The sequence below is a fragment of the Paralichthys olivaceus genome, chromosome 17, assembly GCF_024713975.1.
Source record: "Paralichthys olivaceus isolate ysfri-2021 chromosome 17, ASM2471397v2, whole genome shotgun sequence".
In the NCBI taxonomy this organism is placed as follows: domain Eukaryota; kingdom Metazoa; phylum Chordata; class Actinopteri; order Pleuronectiformes; family Paralichthyidae; genus Paralichthys; species Paralichthys olivaceus.
This window is the reverse complement of record NC_091109.1, coordinates 3,253,183-3,279,624: the sequence shown is the minus strand read 5'-3', so window position 1 is coordinate 3,279,624 and position 26,442 is coordinate 3,253,183. Positions and strand designations below refer to the sequence as shown.

The 26,442-nt window shown below is 43.4% G+C and overlaps 1 long non-coding RNA gene across 2 annotated transcripts in view; it reads left to right on the top strand.

Moving 5' to 3' along the window:
• Positions 1–26,442, top strand: part of LOC138405312 (uncharacterized) — an 81,838-nt gene that overhangs the window by 6,700 nt on the left and 48,696 nt on the right. The window lies entirely within an intron of this gene.

Here is a 26,442-nt window from a genome sequence, read left to right as displayed (position 1 = left end):
TCATCACACTTGAGTTTGGATTCCAAAAAACCAACAGCCATATATTATGGGACTCAGAACGAAGCGTGTTGCATTTCACAGGAGTGAGGAATTCATTTTGAAACAATTTACATGAATTTTTCTTTAATTAGGAAAACGCAGCAGTACTATGATGTGACAATAGTCAACAAGTAAAAGTCTCACAGCTTTATTGTGGTTACTTCCTGTTTCAATGTTGAATCCGTTTCGGTTGAACTACGGCTTCGTGACAAACTTGGGTTACGTCAGTCAAACAGAATGAATTGTGTTTTACAAGCTTATCAAATGTCATTTTTATTGGTTGTGTAAACTCTTGTGCAGATATCAAGTTAAAAGTACAATATTTTTCCCTCAAATCATATAATAGATATAAGTAGCACAAAATGCAAATACAAGTACATTGCACATGAAGTAGTACAGTACCGTTGGACACAGTTTTGATATGAGACGTGACTTTCTGTTCCAATAAAACAATATATTTCAATCTAGCCACAGTTTAAAAAGTTATCAAGTGTTTAAGCACAATCATTTTGTGAGAAATTTCAACGTTGTCAAATGTTAGATACCGTGGTTGTACTATACTCAAGTATTTCCATTTGAAGCCACTTTATGCATTTACTCCACAGATTCTTTTTACTGCTCTGTGTTTATTTGACAGCTTGACAAATTTAAATTTGACAGTGAAAACATATGATAGGTATAAAAAACACTTATTTCATGTTTTAGGGTCAATTTACAGAAAATACTCTCATACTTTTACTTATACTAGATTTTTAATGCAGGACGTTTCCTATGTGGATCTGTTTATATGGTGTAAACAGAAGCAGCGTGCTAGAGCCTGAATAAAGTGCAGTGTATCAGGGTGAAACTCATTCCGAGCTATGTGTATCCAGCTGGAGAGTAAGTTAAGAACTGGACAGGCAGCTGTCTCCGTCTGAGCTTCAGATATTTTGGATGGTATCAAAAAAGACAACATAACCAAATGTGTTTTATTTCTTCTATCTCTGGATGTGCGATGTGACCCGACCGCTGCGTCTATCTACATCTTAGAGCGACTGTGGCCTGGTTCATAATGTGAGGACAGAGAGAAAGTGGTTTTAAATAATGCTGAACACATGGTAGGTGAAAATGTTGGCTCAAAGCAGCGTCCGCTTCGACTTACGTCTGTTTCCCACCGTTGAGCAGTTGACGTGTGGGAATAGAGGCTCCATGCATGGTTGCCATGCATTGGCCCTTACGTTTCGCACATGTAGGTAAACAATCCCGCCTTGTCTGCTGAGAGGCCTGCGTTTATACATGGGTGCAAAACATGTGTTGCGGCCAAAGTCGCATCAAAGGTCACTAAGCTATGCTTTGAACACTTCAAAGCTGGGGGATGAGACTGTAGCTTTTAAGTTTTATGGCAGGTGTAAGCAGGGGTTGCTGACCAGCCCAGGGTGGTCTGCTCCCTGGTCTGCAAGAGGCTGCTGGTGGTTAGCATGGTAGAGGTTGTGGTGTTGTGCAGAGGGCCAAGGTATTGGGGGCAGGGATATACCCAACCGACCAGGCTGTGTCCAAAATGTCTCGATGCAGCAGGCCACATTTGGAGCCCTCGCATCTGAAAGGGTTTCTGGGAGCAGACTTGACACAGGCACACGTCCACTTCAAGGGTCTCTGGTTTCAGAGGACCTCAGCAGGGTACGTCTCAGGCCTGCGTCAGTCCCATGTGGAAACAGATACATTGGCAGAGAGGAGCGGAGGGGCCAGGAGCCTGATGACCATACCACAGAGTGACCACGGCGCTGCACGTACCCCTGACAGACCAGAAACAGACCTGATAGCAAGTTCAAAGGATCCAACGGGGTCTCGCCAAAGTTCATTTGCTGGTGTTCATTCATCTCAGCACCTGATGTGGTTCAGCGCCTCTTGTTTTGTCAGGCATTTCAGGTTTAAGTGAGAGACTTCAAAGGTGCCAACATCGCTCAGAGCTCCCATTTGAAATGAATCATCCACTAACAAACCACTGCATCACCTCTGTAATGATCCCACCCAGAGGATCATTCAGTTAATATTGAAGATCTATTTTCAGATATTCCTCACTGGCTTTCCGAGCTCGTTTTAATTTTGTTGTCCTCCTCATCAAATAATGGAGATTTTTTTTTTAATACAGATTCTGGTTTCTGCTCAAACAAAATGGCTTTTGCGTAAAACGACTCCTCACAAACACACTCACGTCTTCTGCCTCAAGCTGTACAAGTCCGCGCTCTGCAACACAACTCCAAAATTGACACAGTTGGGCGTGCTTTAATTCTCCACATTATGAACATTGAAATCAACACAAAGTGCCTTAATAACTCCTCTGGTAACAGAGGCGGCTAAATTGATCATTTTCAATGCTTTACAATATCCATAATTATGCGAGCGGAGTACAAGGTGCTGTGCGTCTGCTTGATGAGCTCGGAATGACAGGTCTATAACAGCCCTCTCTCCTTGAGATAGTCAGAGACCCACACACACATTGAGAAAAGCCATTACGGGCCCAGGGTGAGGCAGGTGTGTTTTCGGCACTTCACAGATGGCTGGGAGCGTTGTTAATGAGAGAATAGTAAACAGCAGAAAACTTTCATCTCTGACACGAGATTGTTTTATCGAGTGCACAGCTCTCACTCGTCAAAGCGCTGGAACGTGAGGTCAGTTCATACATATGATTCGACCGACCCCTGCTTAGAAGGTCCTGGTCAAGAGCTGCCCTGGCACAGTTTATGGACTCACTGACACGCAATGAACTCTGGGTATTTACAATCGTCACGTGGCCAGCTTTTTAACTGTGTGGCAAAGAGCACAAATGTTTGACTGATATGGATTTTTGGGGGCTGATGCTAATATCGATATTAGGCGGTAAAAAGATTTGCAATACGATACATGGGCGATATATATTGGCAATGATTCCTAAGATTTTGTTATCAAATGTTTTTGATAAAGATGTTTTACAGTTGAACCAATAACTTGAAAAAGAAAACACAAAAACATCCAAATGTATAGAACCTGAATTATAAATACTGCCGCAGTGACCGTTCGGAACACGTCTATTCAGAGTGGGCTGTTTATTTGGAGTTCAATGAAACTCGAGCTGGAGAGTCAACGTCACCGACACTGATGAGTCGCAGCCGCCGCTAATGTATCGCGTGTACAAATCGCTCCAACTTCCACGCTGCACTTCCTTGGGCCCTTAACAACACACGCCAAGTGTGAAGACGATAAGATGAAAGGATCATGAGATGTGCGAGCCACATACAGACACAGAGACTTCTGGAATCATGAATGCACATCTCTTCAGCATAGTTTATTCTGTAGAATAAAAGTTTTCACATCTGCAAACCTTAATGCTGATACTGATTTGTGTGTGAAATGCTCATAACCACATTGTTGTGGCTCTGCAAATGCCACACAGGTGTATTCAGGACGACAGACCTCTCACGGGCTGAGTATTAATTGAGTCCCATTATTCTGGAACATTTTGCAGCACCCAGAGAAACATTATCCTCCCAGAGTGTGTGAGAGTTGTCTCTGTTTTACTGTTGTTTTACTGTGCGATGCTTAAGCAGGATGATTAAAAGTGCATTACCTGGGCCTGGTGATTCCCTGAATGAGCTAATGCTAAATTGCTTGTTTTCCATGTTGTGATTGATTGAGCTTCCAGAGCCACATCTCAACACGCTTTGTTTTTCTGTCCCCAGTCATCACCTATTATTAAAGACAAATTTTCAATATCTCTCTGGGAGTCCAATTAAGGATTTACATTGGGACAGTATTTTTCATTTTAATTACTATAAATAGTGCCGGCTTTTGACATATTTCCTTATTTATCAAACAACGCGGTGGAAAAGAATTCATCAAGGAAACGAATAGTTTGATTCTGTAATTGCGGCTTCTTTTTTCCGGCTGAGCAAAGAAGCAGAGGTGTAAAATCAGATGAACAATTAAAATGTATCTCTACTGGAAAATGGCTATGCAGCACATTCGTGGTAAGAAACTTAACCGTAAACAAGATTGTACCTAAACGGATATATAGCTATTTATTATATAGATAAATAGAGAGAAAATGAAGAGGATTTGAATATTATTATAATCCTCAGATACAGTAAATCAACTTCAGCTGCAATATTACACCACAGGTTTCTGAATCTCCATGTGGGACTTGGCAGTAAATGTATGGCCAGCGTTATTAATTCACTTATACCTCATATTGGGAGAAGCAGTTGGACTCCCTCTGCAAGTAGCAGCGTTGTAAGACATCAGCGGACGCCGGCGTTCGCAGTGATGCCTCGACTGGTACACAGCGCTGTGACACTTGCATTCTGGGATTCCCTCTCCATACTTAAAACCTATAAACGGCTCATTGTTGGAGATGAGTGCAGTCGTGTTGAAGTTAAGTGGCTCCAAATTGAAATTTCCTGTGGGTTTGCAGCCTGCGTATGGAGCCAATAAAAGTCCTGTGGCCCAGAGTAAATGTTAATTTTTATTTTTGTGGGTCTGCAGGGTATAAGACGGATGATGACAGTTTCTCTTCTAAACATGCAGATACTCTGTGAATAATCATCTCATTTCTTGAGAAGTAATTTAATAAATAAAAGATAGAACAGTGATTCCTTTTTTTTCTATCCCCAGTGATGGTTCCCTGGAAGCGAGGCCTGCAGTAGTTTGGCCCACCCATGGCATCTTACTTAATGCCCAATTTTCATTCAGCATCTATACCACCTCTTTGTGTGACCCTGCAAATATCCTCTGGGCCTCTTCATTAGTGTACGGGGCCTGTGTGCAGAGGCTCTCTGGTTAATTTGCCCCGGCAGGACTGTTTCCCCTGCTGGAGATCAGCTGGGGAAAAAAAGTCAGACTCACTCAGATGCACAAAGGCCCACTTGATGCAAATCTACAGTATATAGCGTGTTATATCTCTTCCTCATCCGTTGTGAGTGCTTCAACAAATCTCTCCCACCTCTCATCGACTTGTTTATGTCCAACATTTCTGCTCTGATCTCCTCATGCACCAGTGACACGAGCACGGTGGTGGATCATGGCGATAACTTTTTTTTTTTTCTCCCCCCCTCTTTTTTTTCTGCATTGTTTGGCCGACCACTTGCTGCTACAATTGACCTGCGAGTGGAGCTGATGACCAAGATGACTGACCCCCGGGGAGCCCGAGTCAGGGAAATCATGCGAGAGATGGAGAAAGAAACACACACACACTGTACTGGTGTGGCTGGGCTCAGTGCATCTTGGTCAGAGCGTCTGCGGTGAGGAGACGTGCCACATTCATGCACCACAAGGCTGTCATTTCTTTCTGGGTTCAGGGGCTCCTAGTGAGACGCTGGCATGATGCGCCCGGCTCTGACAGGTGCTGCCATCCCGACAGCGCGGCTCGGCCACCGACCAGACAAGAGTTGTCTGCTCAAACCGCAGAAGGCCCAGGACCGTGCTGGGAGCGTGATCTCGACTTGGCATTGGCCGCAGCACCAATCACTGGAGCTGATTTAATTGTGTCACTCTTGGGGGAAAAAAGAAGTTGATGAAAACAGAAGTGAAAGGCATGATTGCTCGCCCACATGAAACCAAGCAGTGTTACCCTCTTTTTTTTTTTTTTTGTTCAATACAATCCTAAAATCTGCCCTCAGCCTCCTGTAGTGAGTATTTTTTTAAATTGCAAACATAGGGCGTGTAAATGTTTTGTTATCAGGGACTCTGAGTGGAAGAGCTGCTTCCATAGGAGACACATTCTCACCATGAAACATTCAGGAACCTGTCTTCTTCCTCTGCAGGGTTATGAGGTTGCACGTGGAAAACATTAAACCCTTTACAGATTGAATAAGGAAGGGCCAGTAAATGTCAGGAATTTCAGAAAGCAGAGATCAGACGGATCAGGGTGGGACTCCATCACTTACCTCCAATCCGGCGTCAGGTTCATTACGAGCATTCCTCGCCACATCCCCACCTTGCATTTTAGGCTGTCTGCTCTGTAAATTAGCTAGCTAGCAAGCCATTGTTTCCATGACAACAAGAGCAGGCAAGAGGCAGACAAAACATAGACGGAGGATGAAAGTCAGATTGAGGGAAATACAGACCAGGTGGGAAGTTTTGGGCGGCACATTCAAGCTTGCAGATTTCTCTGTGCCGCTCCTCTGAATGGAGAACAGTGGGGTTAAAGCTGCAGAGAAAGAGAAAAACCTTTAAAAGAAATGAGATTATCGTAGTATCATGGTGCTGGAGAGAGATCAGCTGACAGTGTGAGAAAAACACATAAAAAAAAACACACACCATGTTGACGAGATTGAAAGTGTCAGCTTTAATTTGGGGGACTTTGGCTGAGCTGGGGCTGCAGATGACCCGGTTCATACTTCTGCTGGGCGACGTCCAAATCTGTCTCCTTGGAAGAGTTAGTGGGACGTGGGACTCGGTCCAGACACCCCGAGGAGGGCAATCTACACCGCAGAGCTTCAGATGGGCTCAATTTGGATCGATGTGATTTGTTTATGATCAAATGTTGAATATCATCGTGGAATTTCTATTTCAATCATCTGATGTAAAAGTTGGCCTCTTGTTCTTTAGAAATCTTTTGACTTCCACATCAGACTGGAGTGTTTTAGTTCTTTTTATGATTCTGCACTTAATTTGCAGACCATTTCTTGCTGCGTCTGATGTTTTTAAACTTTACAATTTGTCAGTTATGCTTATTCAAGCATTTTATAGTGGACAGAAGTCGATAATGATTATTTTCACTTTCCTCAGGCTCCATTAAGCCCCTTCTTTTAATCATCTTATTGAGAGAAATCCTCTCCTCCTCTTGCTTCCCGTCTTATTTACACATTCAAACTAGTAATAACTCTCCCAAGTTCACATCCCATTCAACTCTGAACAGTTTGGATCATAAAGTTGTGACCATTTTTCTGTTCATCCCTCCGCTCTGAGATTTACGGGGGGTAGCATCGTCAGAGTGAAATCATAGGTCTACAGATGTTTTCAAGATGTTTTTTCTGTCAGTTGCAGATTATCCCCTGTAGCAAAATCTCATTAAAGTGCAATTTACAGAGCTGCACTGATGTTGCCATCAACCAAAATTAAAGGCATTAATTTTTCAAAGAAGTTCACCGAAGTCCTCAGAATAAATGATGTAGCACTTTGTGAGAATGATTTGCCAAAGTATTATTTTGGAAGAAGAAATTAACTCGCATTAACTGAGCAAGGGGATTGGACATATAGTCTTTAAAAAAAAAAAAAAGGAGATGTGCAAATGTGGCCATTTAGTCAGAGCTTGTCGGTGCGGAGACATGCATATTAAGGCCTCCATGCTGGGACAGATGAGGGAAGAGGGAAATATGAAACCCTGATGGAGGTTATGACACAGACACATAGAGAGACGTTGCAGGCTGGAGGATTCAGGCGCCCACTCACTGCTGTTGTGTGCAGGAGGACTTAAAAACAGTTCAAAGTTAAATGGAGTTTGGTTAAACTCTGAAAATGTTAAAGTGACAATGCATCAAAAAATGTTTTGAAATTAAAATAGATGTAAATTGTTGTATTGACATCTTTAAAATCTGCTTTCTCTTTTTAGGTAATTTGCACATTAAATGTAAATGTTTATTCATTAAAAATTGTAATTGTAATTACATTATAAGCACAGCTATTGTGTCTTCGTATGTGAGAAACAGCATGGTGTGAAGAAGAATTAATAAACGATGACCCCGAAATTTAGAAAGTGAAATTAATTTTAATAACTAATTGAGTTAAATTATTAAATTTAAAAGAAATAGGAAAAACTAAAATTCAAAAAGCTAAGCATGAGAGAGTATTTGGATTTTAACTGATCTAATTTTGAACATGTCAGACATTTAAAAAGAAAATGACAGAACAGAAGGTTCAAATCAGTTTTAACCCTTGTTAAATATTTTTTGACCACTCGTTAAATGCTTTAATATTAAATAAATAGTCAAGTAATTTTTAATTATGATATTTAAAAGTACATGTCCAGGATGGGAATTATAATTATTATAGTTTTAAAATAATAATAAAATAATAATAATATTAATAATTATAATTTCCCTCTCTCTTGTTTTATTACAGTGCTAACGAACCCCTCCATCCTTTATTCCAGTGACTTCTCAGGGAAATCACGTGAACCCAGGCCTGATTTTAATATCGCGTGTTGCGGGCTCCGTTATAAATCCTGATTGATTACTGAACACGGGCATCGAACATGTGAAGCGGCCCGCAGCTCCATCTTTTATGTACATTCAAATTAATACCATGAAACGGTCTCGGAGCTGCGGAGATTGCGCGGGCACAGCATCAGTGGTGGAGGCTGCAGGGACGTGATTTATGGGGACGGGGATGTGCTCCTGCAGACCACGTAGGGGACATAAAAAGTGGAGCATAATATTGTATAGTCCGGTGATTTATGTCGGTATTTATGATTCGGAAACGGTGCAATTAACATTCATAGACTGAATAAATGCAGCATGCAGCTCGTGTAGGCCCCGTGCAGCCCTGCAAACGATATACTTTAATGGAGTTAGTTAAAATAATAATAATTATTATTATGATCATTATAATAACTTTACTGCTGCTGCTGAAAATGTTGGCTTGTTCCCCTGCAAAGTGTTTCCCTCCTCAAAGGCCTTTATGTGTAAGTTGAAGTCTGTCTGGGCAAAACAATGCGAGGCGGATATAGGTTTAATTAAGTTAACTCCTGAGAAAGATGTCACAGCATGGCACAGGCAGCCTGGCCCGCGGCACATAATGTGGCCCTCAGGAGCAGCGCGGGCCCTTTTCTTATGGCCGACGCTCTCCGAGGCGCTTGTTTTTGTCCCCGGCTCGCACCGTCGGGGCGTCACGCCAAAGCCTATCAGCTAAATATCAAAGATGCAGAGAGTCGGGGTCTCGCCACTCTGCATTTTTACCTTATTTCCACCACCTCCCACCTGCTGTCGTGGGGTTAAGTTATTTAAATGCAGCCTGAGCGTGAGGATGCTGCACATGCACGCTCAAAAGTGCCATTGTCTGTTTTTTTTCTTTTTTCGTTTCATCCTCAAATCATTTGCAGGGGGAAATTATAGGCCTCGCGAGGGCAGGTTCCTCTGCATACTAATTTTGTTAGACTTACCTCCCGTGGTCAGTGTTGGATGTGACCATTAGTGAGAAGCACTAGAATTTATTTCATTTGATTGAGAAGACGGTGTTTACAGAGTAATGTGGTGGAGGCACCTTTACATGTTTTAAGATGAATGGCTGAGAGGTGGCTTTGTCTGTGGCTGGACTCAGGCCTGCTGCACATTTGACTTCAGGGAGATTTAAGGAAAAACATGTGGAGACAATGTCCTCATCAGGTGCCATCACTCTCCTTATAGAATAATTAACCCTGCCATGCAGATCTGCTCCATCCTTAACTGACCGTTCGTCTGCACTGACCTTCATATCTGCAATAGCTCACTTGTGCACCCAGGCTAGAATTACACATACATTCTACGTATGTGGACACATGCATGATTTGTTTTTAAAAGTTTGATAGGTAATATTTTTCTTCAGGAATAACAAGTGGCCTTTGTGCAGGAGCAAGTGTCTCCCTCATCAGGTGCCATCAGTTGAATTATAGAATAATTAGCGTTGCATAACTTGAACATTTGTCTGCACTGACCTTCATATCTGCAGCCCTGTGTGCCCCCAGGCTACAAATACACAGGCCCTTATATCTACTTATGTGGAGACATGCAGACAAGTTTTTTAAACGGTGAAAGGAAATATTTTTTTCTTTAAGATGAAAAATGTTACATTATACTTACTGATGCTTATTTTGACTCTTGCTGCTATAATATTGTAAATCCCCCCATTGTGGGACTAATAAAGAATTATCTTATCTTATTTAGAGAAAAGCACTTGGTCTTTGTGCAGGAGACAATGTCCTCCTCACCAGGTCCCATGCATTTCCTTATAGAATAATTAACCTGCATGCAAACTGAGCATTTGTCTGCACTGACCTTCATATCTGCAACCCTGTCTGCCCCGTGATAGAATTACACAGGCCCCTATTTCCACTCGAATTATGTGGAAACGCGCAGACGAGGTTTTTAAAAGGTGAAAGGAAATATTTTTTACGGGCTGAAAAAATAAACACTTATCCGGCCTTGGGATTTGTAAAGTGAAGCATGAGGCAGGAGAGGCTTTTACTGTCGGTTACTCTGAGGGGGGGGAGGGGGTGGTGAGTTTGAATGGCAGAAAAGGGGGGAGGAAGAGAGGGGAGGAGGAGGAGGTGGGGGAGGCTTCAAAAGCTGCTTACCAGCAGGTGGCGGCAGCATAACGTTTGAGCGGCCCCACCCCTCCAGCCTCTGGGTTGTGGACTTCTCTGGTATAATATTGACAGGTGTTTTCATCCTGCAGCTCACGGAGAAATTAAAACTGTCAACATTTCATCAAATATAATCTCATCGATCACTGACGGGGGAATTCAAAGCTGCTCTTGCGTGTGTTCTATGAGGTTTGAGCTGATTATTCAAACTCCTGCACTGTCTTGGGTCAGTAAAGATCACAATCATCTCAGAACACCTTTTCATCACGTCTACTTTGACAATAATATGGTTTTTTTTTGCTAGTAAAACAAATCAAACCCAAGCCTCTCTGGTTGACACCTGGACAGACGTAGAGCAGCCATCAAGGTCCTTTGTGACGACTTATCCGCGGTGGCCAGGTCCCCTCATGAGCCGGGAGTCATTCAGAAGATGAATCACACGATGCATTTTTAATTTCCCTGCCGTGGCCCCAGTCCAGGACTCGCTGGGTCAGATGGAAATGAGCGCCGGACAGGCCAGCGACATCAGCCGACGAGGACTGCGGCACTTAAGACATGATGTACGATGGTCATTACCGGAGGCAGGTCAGGAGGGAGTCCGGGGTCATTCTCGCCACCGAAGAGAAACAGTGGAGGAGGCAGAAAGTGTCGGGCCAGTTTAGAAAATGCCACATCTCCTCGTGTCTTCTGCAGGGACGCACGCAGGGGCCCCTGATGGGTGAATGGTCCCTCAAGACAGCGAGGGGATTATTACCCATCCTCACCTCTGCTCTTTGTTCCTGTAGAGTGTGCGGCTGCAGCACTTTGCTCGTTCTCTCTCTCCGAGTTGCATCACAAATAATAGTTTGACATATGTGCCACTTATCAACACGCCTGCAGACAAGTTGGCAAGTCACACGTCTATTTTAGTTTGAGGTCGACTGATTAGTGGTGCAGTTACAGGATTGAGCATATGTGTCACTTACACTCTTTGTGTTGGCATGGTGTAACTCCAGCGCAGTCGATGCTGCGGCTAATTACCAAACATCTGACGGCCTTTTCTTCCTCCACCTTTGATTGAAAGCTTGACTTTTGCCTCCCGAGCTGCGTTGTGAAGCGGCTCTTCTTTGTGAACGCGCTCCTGGGTGGCGCACGGGGCAACGGAGCTAGAGTTCGGGGGCCTCTGTGTTGTGTCTGGTGTCACAATATTTGGGGTGTTGGGGAGAGCAAATAGATTAGAGCAAAGCAAAGTGTGAATATCACCGCGTGTATCTACGCCACGAGATTTTATCGCTTCCTTATTATTATAACAAAGGCCTTATTCAAAATGAAACAAAAGTGGCTGACAAGTGGAAAGTTAATTGCATTCAGAGCCAGTTCAGAGCTCGCATCCCCAACGCAAAGAGAGGACAGCGTGTCAACGAGATTAAGGAGGGAATCAAGCAAGGAGGAAAAAAGGGGAGGGAAAAAAAATGAAAGGAAATAACCAAAATGAAATAATGTGCTGGACCACCTCTCGAGCAAGTACAAGCGTGGCATCTGTGTCAGATGTTGTTAATTAACGTCAGTATGTTTCTCGCTGGCACTTGGCTTCCTGTCCTGCGCGCGGGGCAGATCGTGGAGTAGAAGTGCTCGTGGGGAACAAATGTGTGTGTACGTCAACGTGCGTGCGTTTTGAGGGGAGGGGAGGGGGGCTGATGAGTTGGAAGCAGCACTGGTAGGGAGTGTTAATCCCACTCATTATAATTCCAGTCTGTGGCCTGTCTTGGGAAAGGGACTACAGGGGCCTATACCACCACATCTTATCAATATGTATTTCGCCCTTCTTCACCTTTCCAAGTGGCCCCTGACGGCACTGTGGCAAACCAGCCTCTCTCACTGTCTCGCTCTGCATCTTTGTCTTTTTTAAATAAAGTTATTCATTGTAATTATCACAGTTATGATCCAACTCATCCGCAGCAGAAACGTGATGCAAACCTGTTAGACGAGTGCTATCGCAGACACAAAGTGAATGAAGGATTGAATTGTGCACAAAATTCAACAACCACAGATGTGAAACAAACATATTGTGATAAATATTTTTATACTTTACCTTAGAAACTGTCACGCAAGGTAAATATGTGATGCCAGAGGATGATGGATGATGAGCTACTCATATATTATGGTTAATATTGGTCGGCATAATACAAGTACAGGAATTAACCCTGTATATTATGTACTTTATACATGTAGAGAAACATGTATGTAGATTTAGTTGAAGCAGACAGTTTAAAAGCTCTTTTATTTTACATGTTATAACAATATTGCAGTAGATGTACAATTTAAAGTGTAGCCTATGCATTGTTTGGCTATATTGTAGCAGCGTCCAGTAACACATGCAATATTCAATTCAAATTTCGTAATTTTCCGCTCGTAGGTGTTTCCTCTCCAGTGTTTCCTTTAGTTTGTTTTTCTCCAACAAAATAAACCCGATGTCAAGTTGTTGTACATTTGATTTTGCACGTCTTTGGGGAAATCAAAGACTTTAAAGACCGTAAATTATTTTTAATGCTCGCACAAAAATAATAGGCCATTTTCTAAATGATGTGCCATGCTGGTCCCAGGGATCATCAGAATGCCAGTTTCGCCTCCCTGTTGATCGGCTAATTTGAGACCGAGCGCACCTGGTGTGTCTTATTGCGCGCACAAGTGCCGAGAAATGGCATCAAACCCATCTACCGGGTTTGGTTATTCCCATGCAGAGCGGAGGTACTGACGACGTTGGCATTAACGGGCCATTCAAGGTGGGATGAAGTTGCTGCGTCTTGCTAAACGAGAGACCAAAGTGGGGGGAGATAAAGAGGAAGTGGCGCTTTCAACATGGCCACCATGACCTGTAATGACCAGCGTTGGGCTTTTATAAGCTCTCCACTAAGCAGGGCCTCAGATTAATGTAGACAGGAGCGTGACAGCAGTGGTCTGAATGGACTGCTGTAGGGACCCCAGTGGGACTTGTTTCAGAGAGCCCAGGCCTGATGGTAAAATTGAAATGGCTGTGACATGCAGATGTTAGAAGCATCTAGAACTGTCCCATATCCAAGGAAAGCTTTACAACCTTTAAAAGGGCTACAGTGGGTGATGGTTATGGTCCTGATTATTGGAGTATATCTGCTATTTATCACTTTCACCTGCCTCGCACGGCGTGCGGGGGCGTCTCGCCGGCAACTGCCTCCAAGGGGGCGTCAGGGGCTTATCTTTTCAACAGGTTTTGGGTTGCCGCGGACAGCAAATCAAGGCAGACTCGGCTAAGGAGCGCAGCGCAGTTTGGGGTGGCGCCACACCTCGGCACTAATTTCAGGGTTAGCAGAACGCCCAACAGGAGAACAGTATTGCCATGGCAACAGTTAACAGCTAAAAGCACTGTCTACAGTCTGATAGGGGCCCCAGCCACACAGCCAATTATAGAAGTCTCTTTTTTCAACGTGGAAAAACTGTTAAATCCACGATTTTGACCTGTTTTGATTTTATTTCTACAACACTGTTCCGCATGTGATGTCCCACAAGTTTAATACATTTAATGCATTTTTCATCTTTCGTTCTTCAGGCTTAGTCTCATCTTCATCTTCACGTCCTGCACAAAAAGCTCTTATTATTTAGCACTCACACGCTCTCACAAAGTAATAGGGCGACAGATTCACCCATTTGTCTTTTTTCATTTAGTTTTAGCAGATGCACTCTGTAATAAAAACACCATTACATTTGCTTTGCAAACCAACCAAGCAAATTTACTCCACGTCTGTACTTGATGTTGAAATGATTTTCTCTCTCTCTCTCTCTCTCTCTCTCTCTCTCTCTCTCTCTCTCTCTCTCTCTTTCTCTCTCTGTCTTAGCGTAGTGATATAAAAGGCGAATGAAGAACGTGAGAGGAGATGGCAAATCGGAGAGAGGGAGCGATAGTCAGCCAGGGGCGACCACAATATACTTTCCATCAGGATCTAGTCAATTTATCAGCAGAGAGATGTTATTAGCTCTGAGATAGCTGCAGCAAAAGCATGTAGGTATTTTCCTCCCCATCAGTCTCCTTTATATTTTTAGATGTTCTTTATGTGAGCACAATGGCCTCAATATCAAACATTTTAAATGATGCTTGAAATACCAGTCACTTGACTTTGATGTCACAGGCAATTAAATCCAACCTTACCCCTTTTTCCACCGTTAATAACAGCAATCTCGCCCGGCCTAGTGCCTAATTAATATGTGCTATTTGTCACTTTGCCTTGACACATGTATATCAAAGTGGGGGTGGGGGAGAGCGGCTGGAGGGGTGAGGAGGTGGCTTTGTCGGAGGAGAGGGGTGCGGGAGGCGGAGGGCAGTGGAGGAAGAGTGGTGTAGCAGGGCTTTCATTCTGTGGCGAGGTAACGCTCCTCCTCCTCCTCCTCGTCCTCCTCCTCCTCCTCCTCTCCGTCCAGCTCGCCGCTAAGTGAACGGCAGGTGAAGCATCAAAGAAGATGAAGATATTTATTCTGCAGTAAAGCAGTTAAAGGTGCAGATAAGAATTGAAAGAGAGGGATGGTGCTGGTGTAGTAGGTGAAATAAGGATGCTGTGCGACTGATGCAATAGATGATGAAATTTCTCTATGAACCTGGTCAGGATTTTATTCTTATGGTGTGAAAATATGCTCCTGATTATCTTATTTTCATTTCACTGACAGACTCCATGATCTATTTGTGTGTATTTTCTGCCTTTCAGGAAAATCATCACCCTTCGGTGGAGTTTGACTGTAGCAAAGCGGTGCTTATAATGAGGCCTGTGTTTGTGTTTGCACGTGTGTGTGTGCATTTGAGCACATGCCTCGTCACTGCCAGTTTCCACTATGGCTCGGTGGGTGGGAGGGCAGCGCTGCAACATTGCAATGAAATCAATGATCCATGGTTCTTTAGATGTGACCAACAAACTGAGTTGTCATCTCGTTCTGAAACAAAAGGGGTGATGGAGGGAAAGTAAAAAAAAAAAGAAAAAAGAAAAGCACGGTGCACTGAAGCCATTAACATTACATCTCAGAATGTGCAAGGGTTTCGTGCCAGTGTGGCTCCAGTGGGGTCAGCGGCCAAACGTTCATACACATACATCCGCACAGTACATCTTTCTCTGAGTCCCCTCCCCGACCCCCTACTCCTCCCACCGACCCACCCACCCCTCTCACTTTCCGCCTGAAACCTTCTGCCAAATGCTGCCAGACTCTCACATCTGTGCCGAAAATGAATTGTATCCCAGAGCCCTCTGAGTCAAGGATTCACTTGTAAAGAATGCAGTTTTATTGGATGAACAGACTAATGTACCATGCAATGTAGTTGCACTAGCATTTTATGCCACATTGAAAGAGTCAATTAATTTGCATAATTCAAACGAGCATGTACTGCCACTTTGAAGGCATGGCTAGGCGTCCTGGCTCGTCACGTCCGCTCCTCCATTTCTGATAAATTAATCATTCTCGCCATACAATTAATTACATTTATGACAATTCGAACCTTTGTCCCACCCACCGGCCCCGGCAATTTTACAGCCGGGCTGCAGTATCAGAGCATCCCGACGAAACCCTGGTGATTTAGTGAACACCTTAACAGAGAGCCATGTGCCTAGGGCTGAATAAAATTAATATTTTGTTTCCCATCTGGTGGAATCAGCAGAATTAATGAGGGAAGGAGGCCCGTAGCAACGCACAATCCAGGGATCAATCTGCCTCTCTCCGCTGGTTGCTACTCTTTGCTGGAGGTGTGCGTGAGGGGGGCCGAGAGGCGGGTGAGACGAGGGAGATAGTGGGTCGTACGCTGCTACAGCCTGGGCATCCGTCGCCCGCAATGCACTATGGTGATCACTACTGTAAATGAGTGATTACAGCAGTGCCAGTCACTCCTCGCCACCCTGACAGACAAGACCGCTCCTTACCCACCACCACCCTACTGATTAATTTCCGTCATGGCCGCCCGTCTGTCTGTCTTTGCCTTTGTCACTTGTTTACAGCCTCTAATTGAATTGCAGTGGGGCAAGTGTCTCCGAGCTCGCCGGCGTGCAGTGCTGGCAGTTCAGCGGCAATGTGCTGTGGCGAGAGCGAGACTGGTTCAGTACGAATGGCCCAGCATCAGGGGGGGCTGCATGTGGTCCCTGTCGCCATGGGGATGGCTGCGGGGTCAAAGGGTTTTTGGATGCTGTCAAAACAGGAAGAGGGGAATTTGCAAACTCCCTCATTGTTAGGGATGTTTTACATTGTAGATTTCTGTAGATGTTTCTGGGTCACTGGGTTTTTTCTCTCTCTGATCGGGGCTTTTACAGCGAAGCAGAAACAGGGACATTTGCAGACTCCCTCTATTTTTAGATCTATTACGCTGCAGATTTATCTTCTAGATTCTTCAGGTCAGTTGTTTTTGTCGCTCCCTTGATATTTCTGGGCCGGTTGGGATTTTTATTTTTGTTTTGGCACAGATGGGTTTTGATTCATTCATAAGAGGAAAAAGGAAGTTTGAATTCAAGCTAATTGTTCAGGGTTTATATATATTAAACATACTGTTTATATAGGAAGAAAGCAAATGTATTCCTCTCCAGATTCACTTTTCTGGGTCAGAATTTTTTCAGCTCTAAGATTTTACTGGGTCAGTGGGGTTTTTATGATATTCTGAATCAGTTGGCTTTTCTAAGGCTAAAGCTTAAACAGATATTTGCAAAAAAACATTTTTTGTTTTCTCCGACACATTATTTTGGATCATGGCATATGAATGATATGATATTCATAGTAGAAATGATGAATGGATGCTTCTCTGTGACCTACGTGACCCCATTTGTCAGTGGAAACAAATAGTCATGAATAATGTTAAACGGTTGTGTTAGTACTGTAGGACGAGAGAAAATGTAGATTCCACATAGATTTTTAGATTCAAACCCCACTAACACCTTCTCCAGACACTGGTCTTACACTCACATGTGCATAAAAGTTTAGCCCTTACTTTCAGTCCATTGCGTGACTTCGGTTGTGCACGTTCAACACTGCATGTGCCCGTGACAGGAAATAGAGAAGGCAGCACACGTTCATTTCACTTACTCATTTGTGGCTGGGATGCAATTTGGCAGAGACAGAGAAAGCACTTGTATGACAGAATAGGCACTCCCACAGTGTCATCCAATCTGGGCACCCCATTACCTCTTTCTCCTGCCCGTGTGTGTGTGTGTGTACGTGTGTGTCTATGCATGCCTGTGTGTGTGTGTGCAGGACCACCCCCCTCTCCCCCTGTCTGCCTCGCCTGCTCCATGCAGCGTTTTGCCGCCTAGAGAAGGTGGTAGTCGTCTCTTTGAAGTATCACTTCAATTACGGGGTTTAACCCCACAGGTCAGTCCTTGATTATTTACACAAAGCTGGTGTAATTCTGCTGGAAAGCTTCGCCTTTGCCTCGAATACAAAGCCGGGCATCAGTCTAATGGAGTGAATTTCACGTCGACACTCGTCCTGCTCTGACCTGTGTCTGATAGGGTTTCATCATCTTTGAAAAGCTGCACCTGACAGAACTTACACGTTGCATTGAGAAAAAAAAAAGAAATACACACACACCTGTCAAAGTGATACACGCGTGTAAGAGGGCGAGGTACGGTGGGCGGAGTGATGCTTCTGACCGTGGGTGCGGGGAAACTAAGAGCTAATATCATGTATTGGAAGCAGTTGAACACATTCCTGATGGGCAGTAAGTGGTTCACTTTGGGTGTTGCGATGAAGGTTACAAGCGGCTTGACACCATCAAAGATGCCTCAGTGATTTTAGCGCAGCGAGAGCTTGTTTATGTGTTTTTTTCTGCTTGGCTTGCCTGATAAATTGGGGCCATGTAAAAACTGATCTTGCCAAAAATGGCATTGAATAATAGATTGTTTTGTTGATCAGGTTGCTGTTTACTTACCCTTTTTAAATCCCCATTCTGTCTCCGCTCAGCTGGTGGCCTTCTATTGAATTGTTGTTATTTTTTTATGAAGTAAAGTGGGGGCAATCACGAGTGCAGCTATCACTCCTTAAATAATATAAACAAGAGAACAAGGGAAAAAAAGGTAAAGTCTAAGTCATCTTCCCTGTTAGTTCATTTCAGCCGAGATGGCCCTCGTTCGCTGGAGCATGATGCGTGCGATGAAAATACGAGGGTCCTCTTCTCTCCACGGCCCCGTGTGCACCACCCCCATAAAAGTTGCAACTGCCAGCTCAGGTGGAAAAATGTTGCAGAGTAAAAGATGTATTCAATAAATAGAGGAGGACAGCATGGGGCCTGGGGAAAGTGTGCATGAGACAGAGGTTTGGGGAGTGGAATAATGGAGGAGAAGGGAGATGGGGCATGAGTGTACATTAAACAGCGGTGCTTGACGCCTGTGAGAGGAAGCATACCGCTGGGAATATAACCCTTAACTAGCATTGTCTTCTTTCAATTTAAAGGAAAACACCTGAGCTGTCATCTATATAATTCTCTCTTTTCAAAAGGGGGATATCACTGAATTTTGTCATTCAAATGTATTGTTTCTGTGCCTGAGGAGGCTGCGCCTGGCTCCGTGTGAGCGTGTGTTACTGTCCTGTTCTGCAGCCCAAAACAATAGATATCGCCAAAAACAGTTTTCAAAGTGTGAACTGGAACTTGTCATGAACGCGAGACGTCAGAGAGCTGGACGTCATATACGTCATCAGAGATTATGAAGCATTTTTGTTACAACAATAATTATTGTGCCTCAGGAGTAATATTCAGCTTTGATTCCCAACCACATGACGTGATTGAGGGTATTTTAAATTTTATAGTTTGCAAATGAGCCAAAATGTCTCAGTAGTTGGATAAAAGCATGAGATTAATGGTTAAAATTGACAGATTAAAGTAAAGAGTAAAGGAAAGTGGGGGAAAGGCTTAAATATATGAATATGCATATATATACAGTGAATGTGACACGTTGACATACTTGTATAGATATATACATATGTGGCTTTTTGAAGTGAGTGGTTCTTGAACCCATAAGAAAACAGGATGATTACAGAGGATGTGTGCATCAGGATAAAAGACCGGAAAGTTCCTGTGATGACAGTCCATCAAACTGATACGTACATGTCAAAGAACAGAAAAGTGCCATTGTAGTCATGTGGTCGTCACAAGATGCGACACCGCGCGGCTGGTGACGGGGGCCGTGAGTGACAGCTGCTCCCCTGATTGTCAGCTCAGCACTCCCATGACCTCCCATGCGCCTGTTTGTGCGCCACACACACACACAGTCACACGGTTTCCTGTCAGCGAGAGATTTCACGTAAGGAACAAATGATTCAGTTGTGCTGCGGAGATGACTGCGTGACTGCTGAGGAAAACGACAATCATTTTAATCCTTTGTCCAAATTTTAGCTGCATTTAAAGGGAAACTCAAGCAGAGTCACAGAAAATGCTTCTGAGTGTATTCTGAATGACAAAAATAGCACAAAGAGTGCTTCTTAAAAAGTGGATGCTCTCGTCCGAACTATTATCCCCCCCTACAGTAGATGAACACACATTTTCTCCAACTCTTCTCATTTTGAATACCACAAACAGCCGGCCCACGAAGTCCGAGTTCCCTGTCTTTGTGCCACTAAAGCACATTCATTACACCTCCTTCTGTCTATTTCAGACAAGGCATCAATTTGAAGATGTGAGGTATCACGGTGCAGCAAATGTCACATTTCTCTCCCCCCGTCAACAGTGCCAATGTTTCTCTCTCCGTGGCCCGGATAAAAGGAGTGGCCTCGGCATGCATCTCTGCCATCTTTCCATTCCCCCACGGAGATATCTGAGTGTGAGATGAGTCTCCCTCCATGCTGAGTTCACAGAGAGAAAAGAGAATTGGTGTCAGCACACACATACTTAGGAACGAATAGCAAGTTTTTTTTCCCAGTGAACAGAGACGGTGTAAAAGTATTCAATTTACAGCATCTGTTTCACATCAATAATTCATTACATTTGAATGTTTTATAAGTAAACTTCATAATCTATAAAGGGAGGAGGTGTGGTGTCTTTCATAATAAAGGATGGGATGATGATGTATTTCTCCACAACTTTCTTCTTTGACCTGTAACCACATTATATTTATTTCTTTGCAGACTATATATCTAAAATATTATAGCTTGTAAGCACTGGTAGATTTAGCTTCATCTGCTGAGTGTATTCATTAACACTGAATGATTTCAGCTATAATGAACCAGTTTCACTGTATATAATGGTAAAAAAACACACTGATTACTTTTACCATTTCATCTTTATGTTATTATATTTAAGTCTCCAAGATTAAGGAGCAGCAAGCAGCGTGCATTTGTTGTAAGTTGTTATAAAATGTCGGAAGGACCGGCTAGTGCTCTGGCCATAGCTAACAAATGCTCCACTGTCGCCAAACTGAGTGCGTTTAACAGATGCGGATATTTTGTCCTGACTCTGATGTTCAAGATTCACTTTAGTCATTCAGAAATCACACAAGACAAGTGCAGAGGAGAACTAAATTACCAAGCTATCTGAAGTAGAAAATGGAAATAATAATCAGTAAAATAATAAATAGACAAATATGGAACAATCAGACATTTGGATATTGAATGCAATAGAATAAAGAGATAAATAAGATGTAAACATGAGAATTATTGCACATATTGGATGAAACTGCACATACAGATAATAGGTGAATATAACGGATGGTGTATATTGTAGTGTACTGCAAACGGAGCGTTTTGTTGGTTGTTGCACTTGACGTGACGAGTTGTCAGGGTTAGTGTTAGAATATTGTCATCATTTTTACAGTAAATATAGTAAATATATTATTTAGTTCCTTTTTTCGGCACATTTTAACAACACAGCGATGATTCAGGTAACTGAGACAAATTTGGTCCCAAAAATAATTTTCACACCGTTTCATCTCTAATTTCAGCTTTGATGAAATTAAATCACACCAGTGTCTCTGCACTTCACAGTCATTGTCATTACGGCCTGAAGACAATAGGATCAAACATGAAGCAACAGTGATCTGAGCTCTGCAGCTCGGCTTTATTATCGCCCCTCTATCTCTGATACCATCAGAAGCCTATCATCAACTAAAAGTTAACCGCACAAACCCTGAGCTCCTCTATCTCCTGAATGCGACGCACCATCATTTGCTCGTGTTTTCTTTTTTTTCTTTGCCGCCCCCGTGACTGATTATCATTACCTTTTCTTGCAAATACCATGCTCATTACGTTAGTGTACAGCCAAAACATTAGTAGAGGGAGCCTATCTCTCTCCCATGAAGGGAGAGGAGAGGAGAAGAGCTATGGAGGCAGATTTTCCCCTAGCCTCAGCAGCCAGCCCTGGCGCGCTTGGCTATTAACCACAATGAACATGGGCTTTGTTATTAACATCTGTTCATCAGGGATCGAGCTCAGGCCTAATCACCCCTCACACCTTCTGTTTCTGCACAAGAAGAGAGGCAATCAAGGGCATCATTTGGCAGCTGGCTGGAACTACTAATGCTTTTCTCCGGCTCTACAGTGCGCCCACCCTCCCTTCATCGCCTTTTCTCTCCTCGCTGCCATCATTTTTTCCTCTCTTTTCTCCCCTTATCCTCCAAAAAAAAAAAAAAAAAAACGTCTCTTCCACCCCTTATGGGATTATGTTATTTGAGGAGAAAACACACACACATACGCACATAGACTGACGAGGACATGCACAGAGAAACGTGGACTCAAACACACACACGCATAAAAACGGACACAGAGGCAGAGAGTGTACCTTTGATAGCAGTGAGACGGTAGATTTACTGATGGCCGTAACAGTCCGGCGCCATGGGTGGTTCACATGAACTCAACCTCATCTCACTCTCTCTCTCTCTCTTTCTCTCTCTCTTGTCTGTTCCTCCCACTGTATCGCTGGCAGATGTTTGCAGGTTCATATCAGAACCCCCCCCCTTCCCAAAACATCATTCGGACGGGGTGTGAGGGGAAAAAGACAGACACAGGAAGAGAGAGAGAGAGATGTGAGAACCAAGAATGGCGAGAAAGCAAGAGATAATAGTGAGATTGACAGATTACCAGTGGGAGATGCTATATGTCAATAAAAAAAAGAGCGCTGCAGCAGATTCATTCCCAGGGCTGAAAGAATGGGTTTTCTGAAGGTAATGTTGGTGCTAACATATGTGACACTCATACATTCAGGGCAGAAAAAGTACTGAGTTACTCCTTTTTAAAAAGAAAATCTTGACTTTCTTCCTTTTCTTTTTTTTTGTCTGGCTTTCTGTGCATGTTTGCACGCGTCAGTGCTGCTGCGACCATATGATATGTATTTTTCCGGCGAGACGTATGCCAGAGATTGCAGCATTTGTTGTCGTCGGATTAATCCCTTTGTCAGCTCCGGCCTCTTGAACACATTGTGTCTCCTTCTGTTACCCACAGGAAGGAAGGACTGGGGCATCTGTGTTTGGGTTGGCTATGTCTAAATCAGCACTCCTTGTCCTGTCGCTGTGAGAACACACACACACACACACACACACACACACACACACACACACACACACACACACACACACACACACACGTTCTCTCTCTCTCTCACTCTGAATGGCTGTTTCTAACTGAGAACAACATGTCCTCTTCTGTCTCAGTAGAAGGGCTTCTCGACACAAAGCCTTTTCATGTGTGGATGCAGGTCTGTGATGGCTGTCACACTCTGGCTAAGTTCTCTGGGGCTGTCAGCTTGGGATGATGTTTACCAGGATGCTGCTGTCAATCACAAAAAAAAAGTTACTGATATTGCTTTACTGTTGTAGGGTTAGTCCGCTCAAATCACAAAATGATATGATATTTGTTATTAATGAAATTTAGATGCATATTTGTCTATTTTTCATATTCTACTCAGGAACGTATTATCATTTTCTAGTTTTATTCAAGTTATACGATGAAATTTTTTCTTGTGCATGTCTCCGTGAAGACAAAAGGTCTTTAAATCCAAAATTAATAGTTATTTTAAAGATACAAGAACAAAATATTATTTAATTTCTGGTGGATCATAACCTAGTGAGGACTTTTCCCCCACAGACATGCAGCCTGTCGCCATCAAGTGCATCTACTGCATATGTAAGTGTATATTCAACATCTATTTTGCAGGGTACTTGAAAACAAACCTGCTAGAAAATTTGAAATGATTCTGACCACCAAATGTTTATGATAAGTTATGATTAGCTAGCTAGCAGATTTCTATCATTAGCTCAAGAAGGTTCAAGAAAATAAATAAACAAAGTCAACTTTTTTAAACATGAACTTTGTGTGAAATGACATGGAAACATAATTAATTTTCAATGTGATTTCAATCCTCGCCTCATATGGAGCTAGAATTGCTGTAATTTCAGTGAGTGAGGCTGTCGTCCATCCATATCCAAAACTTAATGCGTCCATATGCTCATGTGCATATGTTAATTCAGTGTATGTCTGTATCACTTTGCCCTCCTGTTTAACAGACCTAATTGACTTCAGATATTTGCACTGAGATCTGACAAAAACAAGCTTTCTTACAACATTTAACCAGCACACAAACATGATGCGCTCCCGTGCACCCCCCACCATGTGTACTACTGCGAAGTGTGAGCAGGATTTGTCTAATTAGCCTGTTTGCAGGCTCGGAGCATCACTTTTAATGAGGTATCAGGTCTTCAAGGTCATTTCCGTTTTTCCGGCGCGTGTGTACGTCTTTGTGTGCACGTGTGAGTGTGTGTTTTCTCTTCCCTTCTGTTTGTTTGTGTTCTCTTTTTTAATTGAAAAATGTTGACTCAGGTTGTCTCCATCTGTTACGCGAGGAGCAGCATGGCCGCAAATAATTATGACCTTTGCAGTCTGTCTTCTCCCAGAATGCTGTTCTGTCACGGAGACCACTGCCCATAACGACGGGAAAAAAAGTGTTGCTGCACTTTCTTTATGAATACAAATATATTACCTGAAGATACTTGCTACTGTGCGATCATTTAGACAATTGACTCTGAATGTGTAAAGACTCATTTCTTTTTCTTCCATCGTCATACCGCCACACGTTTGTCTGCAATTCATATTTTCTTCATCCCTTCTCTCCCTTTTTCCATTTCTAGCCGCAGGGGTCAAAGATAACGCACTCCGTTGAGGTTAGTCAACAATAGCTTTTGGTCATGGCTCACAACATCCACACTTTACCTCCCCAGACAAGGGTCGTCAATTTTATTGTTTAAAAGTCATTCTGCCTAACCTTTATTGACTCCATTTTCTTTCATTTCTTGACCTAACTATCCGTTCAGTTTTTCGTCTTTCTCACAGAATAGCTTCGGCACATATGTATTCACCACGCAAGACCTCTCTCATTTCCAGTGTTCCCTTCATTGTCATCTCATTCTTCATGGACAGTTCTATTTCTGTAATGGTGCATGGTCAACCATTATCTCTCTGCCACGCATCTGTCTGTCTAAGGCATTACCCCACATACAAATTGAGCCTTTCACCTTGGTGTCACCTACGCTTGCATTGTCCAGAGAGTTTTTATCTCCCTCAAACCTCAAACCAGCCGAGAGCTTACAGGACTAGCACAGCTAGCCAAGGTAAACTGCCACCCACATAAATACCTTTGATTCAGTGGGAGGAAGCGTACCCACAGTGGAAATGATAACAGTGGATGTGGTATAGGCCTATATAGCCAGGGGAGTGCTGGTGTCCCTCCTCTGTCAAAGTAAAAACAGTGAGGTGCTAAACACCTTCCATCCCAACAGTGGCGGGGGGCTCACAGTGCCATTAGAAAACGTGTGGAGAAACACTGGGAGTGTCAATTCTTCAGGCTGGTTATGCTGCAAGTCTCCGTGTGTCCAGGGATGCTATCGTTGTGCCAGTCGGACAGAGACAGGGGGCGGGTGCTCTAGGAATTATATATGGAGGATCAAGGAGAGATGGGGGATAGGGGGTCGAGGTAGGAAGATGTGAAGGATGTGCTGTGCGGCTCCATATGTGGTGGGACCCTCGGATTGCTATTTAACTACTTACCGGCAGGCGCGGTATAGTGAGGGGCCCACCAACGCAAAAAGGAAGGACTGTAACAGGGTAATAATGACTGTGCACACATTAACATAAGCACACAAACATGTGCACGTGTAATGACAGAAACATACACTATGGCAGACGCTGGTGCACACAGTTACACATGATAGCAAAGAAAAGTAGACCGGGCTTTGATGGGTTAAATGGCCATGTCCCCCCTGTGTTGAAGGGGAATGTGCTCCTGTGCTGTGAGCGATCGCTTCCTCTCTCTGGGGCTCCAGCATGGGGCCAGACTGGTGGCTGTTAGCTAGAGATGGATGACTTCTCATCCTGCCCCTTCCGACAAGTACAGTGCACAGGCAGAAAACCACACAGAGGAACCTGAACGTGCAGCCAGGAGTAGCACTTGAATATATATATCTAGTCAACAGTGCACTCTGTTGCATGACTTTTAGGAACATTTAAATATATAAATAAACACGTGTGTATTTCCCGGCAGATGAACCATCGTATGCCCCATTGGCCTCTGAGTAAACAAAGGTTTTGGTAGCCATTTTAGCCACACTGGAAGGAGAACCATTACACCAAACTTTTGAAAAGTAAAAAGTGTAGTTATTTAAAATTGTGGATTGAAGTAAGGCTGTTGGCCAAGTTTGTGGATTTAAAAAAGGCATCATGGACAGTGAATGAACATACAGTCTAGTTGAGGCTACATTGGTGGTCTCAGAAGTACGTTTAAAGTTTCTGTGAGTCGCATTTAGTTGCACAAAACAAAAAGGTAAAGGCCCACTCTAGTTTCAGCTATTCACTAATGAAAATCTGAAAATATCAGTATGTATGTTATATAACATTTCTGCCAGTAGATCCCTTAAATCCTACATACTTTATGAATTACATGCTACATCTTTTTTTTTTTGTTAGGGATGGCTGCCGTGGTATGAAATAGAGATGGTGAGTTTCCCAGTGCAGCAGTATAAAAGTTCACAACAGTATTGCCCTGATATAAAAAGTGTTGGGGAGGGGGGGGTTCGTCCAGGCTCTTCAGAGATTATTATGGAGGAAGGCACCCCCGCCAATTTGGTACAAAACAAATGTTTGGTGACGCTGTAGATTTTCCAAGACAGATG